Source organism: Mus caroli, unplaced genomic scaffold, assembly GCF_900094665.2.
Source record: "Mus caroli unplaced genomic scaffold, CAROLI_EIJ_v1.1 scaffold_14804_1, whole genome shotgun sequence".
Lineage (NCBI taxonomy): Eukaryota > Metazoa > Chordata > Mammalia > Rodentia > Muridae > Mus > Mus caroli.
Window position 1 is genome coordinate 25,645 of NW_018390608.1, and position 7,467 is coordinate 33,111.

A 7,467-nucleotide genomic window follows, 5' to 3' on the forward strand; every position below is an offset into this window, starting at 1 on the left:
AGGGCTATACCATGGCTATACAGAGAAACCCTATCTCAGAAAATCATTTTTTAAAAAAGTACTAATGTGTTTTCTATTCTAACCAAATTAATGTTCTTTAAATTATTCATTATTTTTCTTCTTTAAGTATTAATGATAATATATACTCAAATTAGTGGAGAGCATATAAAATACAATTACAATTTTATACCATAGAACAAAAAACAACACTTTAATATTCTATAGAAATTCAAAATATTTTTATGTTAATTTTCATAGGAAAAAGTTATAAAAAACAGGTATGCACTTACAAATTATTGCACTAGTGTGCTTACTTTGAGTGAATAGTAACTTAGGTGATATATGGAAAATTTAGAAAATTTCAGAAAGCCATGCACATAACTGGATAAAGATTTAGTGCACTATTTTAAAGTTAGCAAATAGTAGTTTATTTAATGTACTGTTGCTATATTCAACTGTTCTGCAAATACTGTTTTTAACATATATTAGTCTATTGTACATTTTCTTTATGTATTCATTTTTATTAATTATTCATTTTTATTAATACACATTAATTTTTGTATATATGTGTATTATACTAACATTAATATGATTTTTTCATGATAATTTGATGCTTCTAATACATTTCCTATTAGTAATTGGTCAATTTTTTCATTTCATTGACCAAATAGACCTAGAAAACTTGTATGAGATCAAATGTGAGTAATATATAATAAGTAGTTTCTACTTCTCTCTTCTGGTGGCCTGTTGCAACTGTGTAAGTAATAAGGCTAATTCTGAGTTATTAGGTACAAATTCAGCAGTCTCTATATGCAAAACAACTCTTTCTACATATAAATAATCAGTGATTATGCTAAGAATTTCAGGAAAACCTAATAATACTGTAAGAAATGCATATAATTCTAACTTTTGGATTGAGGTATACAGACTCCTGTGCATCTTGCTTAGTTTTTTCCGATTTACAAACAGGTCATTACCATCTTGTTTGAATCCTTATAGAGTGTTATTGCCTCTGGAATTGGTGTTCACTTTATGACATGTAGATTATTGTGACTACAGATGCATGTGATTCACAAGACTCTGAAACTGGTTTGTTAGCAGAACTGGAAGGTGCATATATGGCTAGAGAAAACATGATTACTATATTTAGATCTTAATACCAGAATGGCAATGGAAATGAACATGAGAATTCTATTGAGAACCGAACTGCAAAGCATGAGATTTATATTCACTGAACATCAATTTTTTTCCTACCAGTATATTTTGTAAGGTACCAGCTTTACAGGTGATGGATTGCTTAAAGCTAAGATTGTTGGGGGTAAGCAGCTTTTGGAAGATGGAGGGAAGAGGTTTCCTGATGAGAAGGAACAATCTGTATCCAAAGATGGACAAAAGAAAAAAAGTGTTAGAAATTTACAAAAGGACTTAAAGATTGGTAGAAAAATATGAACAAACTAATAAACAGTATCAGAAAACTTTCTCAGGCAAAAGAAGTATTTTAAGGTGAAACTGATTTAGAAAATCTCCAAGTCATACCTGACCACATTATTTCTACTCTCTCTATTGTTCAGACTTTGTACAGCTGAGACAAAGACTGAGGGATGTAACAGAGTTAGTCATTGTGATTAGCTACTGAAATGCTGTCCCAGGGTGTTGCTGAAACTCCAAGGTGAGACATAAAATAAACATAACAATCCATGAAAATGCAAGATAAAAGTACCTGAGGCAAAATCTTTTCAGGACAGCTATAGTTATACAAGCTACAATTGAACTGAAGTGCTGGAAATGAAGAATGGGTCTCACTTATGATGAATAATATTTAATATCAGCTATTATATACAGAATCATAATGAAAACACACTTTTGGCAGCATGTAACTGGGTAGAGGAATTCCAGTCTAGCAACATGGCTACAATGCCTGGAATACAGACAAGCCATTAGAACAGACTCTTAATCCAAAACAGTGAAAATAGTAGAAGGAAACATTCAGGTTGGAAAATAATATCTAATTGAGTGGCATATTAAGTGAAGAATCTGATAAAGGTTTTACAAAATAGGATATTTCCAACTCTCACAAGAATAGATGGGAAAGAGAAATTATTAAGAGATAACAGGAGTAGAATGGGGGGCAGTCAGGTAGACAGGCATTTTTACCATGAGAGTTTTATAGAGGCAGGTTGAGGAGATAACAAGCTAGACACAGGTAAAGACAGAGCTAGCCAGATAATGAGAAGGAGCCAGAAGATTATTCCAATTTGCTAGAGTTAGGTTGAGGCCAAATTGGGCAATTTAGTCAGAAGTGAGAAAAGCCGATCTGAATCAATTCTATTGGGGAGGATTGTTGAGCAAGACACCAAGAGTTAAATTATCCAGCCAGAGATTGTAATAGAGATAGAACTGGTAATCTTTTTTCAGCAGTAAGTCTCAGAGCCTGAAAATACTCTAGATTTAGATAAGATATTACAAAGGCTAGAAATTTCTAGGACTAGGCCTATGAGAGCAGAAGGAGGCAGAAAGTTCTAGAAACAACAATTACATCAGGCAAGTACATATTACTTTTACATATTTTGTATATCCCAATTAACACATATTTTTATTGAAATGTATAACTGAGGATCAAGAACACCTATCTCCTTGAGAATTCAATTAGGAACATTCAATTTTGAACAAACTATCAAATTAGAAAAACAAAAAAACAAAAAAACAAATACAATAAAAAAGAAGCAATAACAAAAAAAGCATACAAGAAAAATGCAACTTTCTGATTTCTTCTCTCACTAGTCTGAATATAATAAAGAATACAAAGGATTGCAAACTGTTATAGCTACTTTTGAAATCCATGTGGTGAGGAAAATAAGAAAGTATATAAGTAAATAAGTAAGTAAGTAAGTAAATAAATAAATAAATAAACAAATAAATAAATAAATAATCTACCATATGTTCCTGAAATTTTGACATTCTAAACCACAGTTAACTCTTCAACCATGTTCACTGAACTGCTATTCACCATAGCTAAGTAGTAGACATGCCCTATATAACCTGCAAGTGATAAACTGATAATGAAATCACAGTGGAATTCTATTTAGCTATAAAGAAAAATTTGATTTTGAAATTTTCATGCAAGTAATTGGAACTAGTAAATATTGATTAAGGTCACAGAGAGACAGAAAGACAAACAGCACATGGTCTCCTTAATGCCTAAAGCAGATAAAGAAAAAGGCATGGTGTTGGTGGACATCTACTGTTGATAACATGATAGTAGGGTACAGCTGCTATGGAGAGGGAAAAAATAATATTTGCACTTTGGGAACAGGGATGGGAAGTCAATGTAAAAGGAGTAGTAGGCAAGAGTGCAGAGGGAGAAATCTCAATAATTATGTTTGAAAAATTCATCAGAAAACATAAAATTCTATGTTTACTTGAATATACACACACACACAAACACACATGTCCCCAAATATTATATGCTATTCTTATTGTCTTTAGTTGCTTCCCAGAAACTGAAAGCAACTAAAGATATCAGATGATTTTGGCACAGAGCACATATAAATCAAACTGGATTTGACTTAGAAGTCTTCTCCCCGGGAACTAGATTTCATAACAATAAGTAGTGAAATCCAAAGTGACAAGGGTACAAAAAGTTATTATATCCAGCTGCAACATCCATGAAACACAATGATAACCAGCAAGGCAAGTACTAGCTTAAGGTACAATAGTGCCAGTTACATCACAACAAGAAACAATAGCTATCAAATTGTTCTTAAGGCTAACTCAGTCGGGGAAATTTAATGTCTGGTTCTATAAACAGAGTCAACTATGAGTTTCTGCTGAGATTATGGAACCTAGAGGAGAATCTATATAGTGTCACCTACATAAACTAGCATAATTTCTAACTGCATGTATAGTTCTTACTGAGTTATCCACAGATAACTATAACTCTTTTTATATGAGATGGATACAATTACAGAACTCCATAAATTGTTTAAATAGATGGAATAACTGATTGTGGGGTGAAGAGCCACACTCATCCATCCACAACACTAACTTCCTGTTTAAAAGAGAGAGAATATTTTAGAAGGAAACTACATATTCTAATAACTATAGTACAATGGAGTCTATGTAATAAGGTGTCTTCAATGCGTGGAAGAAAAGTCAAACTGAATACCTCAAAAATATAGTCTCCTCAAAAAGGGCCAAAAAACCAAAAACTAAAACTAAAACAAACAAACAAAAAAACCAAATATCATTTAACATAGCAATGTAGTTGGCGGAAATCTCAGGGACCCCATTACTAAATGGAGAAATAGGAACATTCACGATTATTGAGAAGAGAGTCAGTCTTTCTATGGGTATATAGGAATGAAAGGAAAACAGTCCACTTATTTGCGAGAGAGCAGAGGGTTCATGGGAATGGCTGGAAGGAGATGAGAAAAATGATGTAATTATAGAACTTACATATGAAATTCTCAAAAATGCATTGAGAATGAACAAAATAATATCATATTGTTGTGATTAAGAATGATATTTATCAATTAAAATTAATGTTAACAAATGTGAATAAAAACTTATATACCATGATGAGCTATCATCCATGTTTTAATTACTAATTGTTTACATTGTTGATTCTTAGAAAATTATTACATATTAGGTACTTGAAATTTAAAGTTGAAATTTGTAATAGTAAAAGTTATCAAAGAATCCTAGCAAATAAGTGATAATAATGACAGGTAAGGTAAAATAAATAGGATCAAGTTAATTGATGTACTCTAGATAATTTTCCTCTAAGAACTATTCTTTATATGATTTCTGGTCACATGAATTATTTTTTCTTTCAAGTATTCTCTTCATTGCAACTGTAACATCCTTATTCCTCAGGCTGTAGATCAAGGGGTTCAGCATGGGTACAGCAGTAGTGTAAAACAGAGGACACTTTCCCATGGTCCATCAAACTCACTGATGATGTCTGTAAGTACGTGAATGCAGCAGAACCATAGAAGACAGCAACAGCAGAGATGTGTGAACTGCAAGTACTGAAGGCTTTAGATCTGCCCTCACTGGAGCGAATACGGAGGATGCCGGCAATGATGAAGATATTGGAAGTAATAACTGTCAGTAATGGGACACAGATATTCACTGTACAAAAAGATAGAATCAACATTTCATTGATATAGATATCAGAACATGCAAACTTCAACAGGGGAAGAACATCACAGAAATAGTGGCTGATCACATCTGATTTGCAGAACTTAATCCTATTCATGAAGGCTGTGTTTACAGATGCACAGATCACAGCAAAAAATATACAACCCTAAAATCAGGGAAGTATAAATCTGAGAGGTCATAGTTGCACTGTAAAGCAAGGGGTTACAGATGGCAACATAGCGATCATATGCCATTGCAGCTAATGTGTAGCACTCTGCAATGCCAAAAGTGATGAAGAAGTAGAGCGGAGCCATGCATCCAGGGTAGGAGATGATGTTCTCATCAGGAAGCTCAACAGCATTTTAGGGGTAACTGTGGACTGACAGAAGTCAATGAAGGAGAGACTGCTGAGGAAATAGTACATGGGTGTGTGCAGGTGGGTACTGATCCCAATTAGTATAATCATGCCTAGATTCCCAGACATAGTGATCAGATAGATTCCTGTGAAGAGGAGGAAGAGTGGCAGCTGGAGTTCTGGCTCCTCTGAGAGCCCAGCCAAGACGAATTCAGTCACTGTGCAGTGGTTTCTTGATGTCATGTCCTCCATTCTGATCCTGAAGTAGTGAAAGTATAGTAAAGCTGTTAGGATGATTTTTTTATTCTTTCCCCTGTACGCAAAGTCCCTATATAAATTATCTGCCTTAGAACTTCTTTGCCCTGTATATAATTGCCTTAACTCTATCATCTTTGTTTAAAAAAAAAATATCTATTACTATTATTTTTAAACATATACTTAAAAGTTAAGAAGGAATTTTATAGAAAAAAATCACTGTATTACAGTTTTCAAAAATTTTGTGATATCAAAGCAATGTCTCTAAATTGGCATATAAAGTGCGTATTAGTGTAAAACCATGGCTGTCTGTGTTGAGGAAACAAGCTTTTCCTAAAAAACAGTGAATAATTTATCCAGAACCTTATTTTACTAAGAGATCTCCATGAGTCTTATTTTTAGACATTCCCATTTTTATAATTTTGAGATACACAATTTTTTAACTATTCAAATGTGAAATTTGGATATTAGGTAGTGGACACCTGGTGCTACTGAGATGGGGATTCTGGTTTGCAAAACAGTTCTTGAGAAGTACAGAATCTTCAGAGGTGGTTACATAGTGAGTACTTAAAGACAAAATACTCATATTCACCCCCATTATTTATCAATGACGTTATTAACTAATACAATATACTTTTATTATTTTAATGGATATTTTCTTTACATTTCAAATGTTATTTCTTTTCCCCTTTTCCTTTTCATAATAATGGGTATATAGCAAATGATACTCTAAGGAATTGTTATCTTTGTAGTGCTTTTGTACACATACATACTATGAAAAAGTATTTGAAAGAGTAACAATCCCATACTTTTCAGTGATTATCATAACCAGAGGAAGATAGAATTAAAACATTAACATGAATATAAAAAACATGAATATTAGATTAATTTTGAAGAAGGGTGTTTTGACACTGAAAAATTATTTGACCCTAAGTAAAAAGTGGCAATATAATGAATCCAAGAATGAATATGTAGCAGTTTTCAAACACTTTTATAGAAGAATATTCTTCATCAAATAATTCAATAACAAAATATTATATAAATTCTTTCATAGGGTCCATTACCTATCTGCAGAGAGGTTCTAGATTTGGTTTTTGTGGCAAATATGTTTTTTATCTTGTGAGGTGGGTTTTAAGTCTAATTAATAAGAGGTTGTTTTGCCCAAAGTTTTCATGCAACTCTTGCACCAGTGGGCATATCAGTTTCTTCTATTTATTGTTGTTATTTTGAGTTACAGGGTCCACAGCTCAGTGATTTATGACAGCATGTACAAGATGTATGTAAGTACAAACAGGAGGAAAAATTGAAATGGAGAACAGAAGTTATCATGAAGTTATACCTACAGAAGTTATAAAATATTAGAAGCACTTGACTGTTGATAGCTTCTGAGAGATGGGGGTGGGTCAGTTTTCTTTAACTGTATAACTCCTGAGAAAATTAACCAATCTCCAGTGAAAGGCCAAATAGCCAAAAATGTGTATGTCCCAATAATTGTACTTTATATGAGGGGGATTAAAAATAAGACAAAAGATATATGAATAGAGAAGGGGCTGTACCTGCAAAAAGTGGATAGAGGCTGTAAACACAACATGTGAAATTCTCAAAAATCTCAGGAAATATTTCTTTTTTTTTATTACATATTTTCCTCAATTACATTTCCAATGCTATCCCAAAAGTCCCCCATACCGCCCCCCCCCACTTCCCTACCCTCCCAT

The 7,467-nt window shown here is 33.0% G+C and overlaps 1 pseudogene; it reads right to left on the minus strand.

Moving 5' to 3' along the window:
- Positions 1-4,781: 4,781 nt before the first annotated feature.
- LOC110288730 lies at positions 4,782-5,749 on the minus strand (annotated as a pseudogene).
- Positions 5,750-7,467: the final 1,718 nt, after the last annotated feature.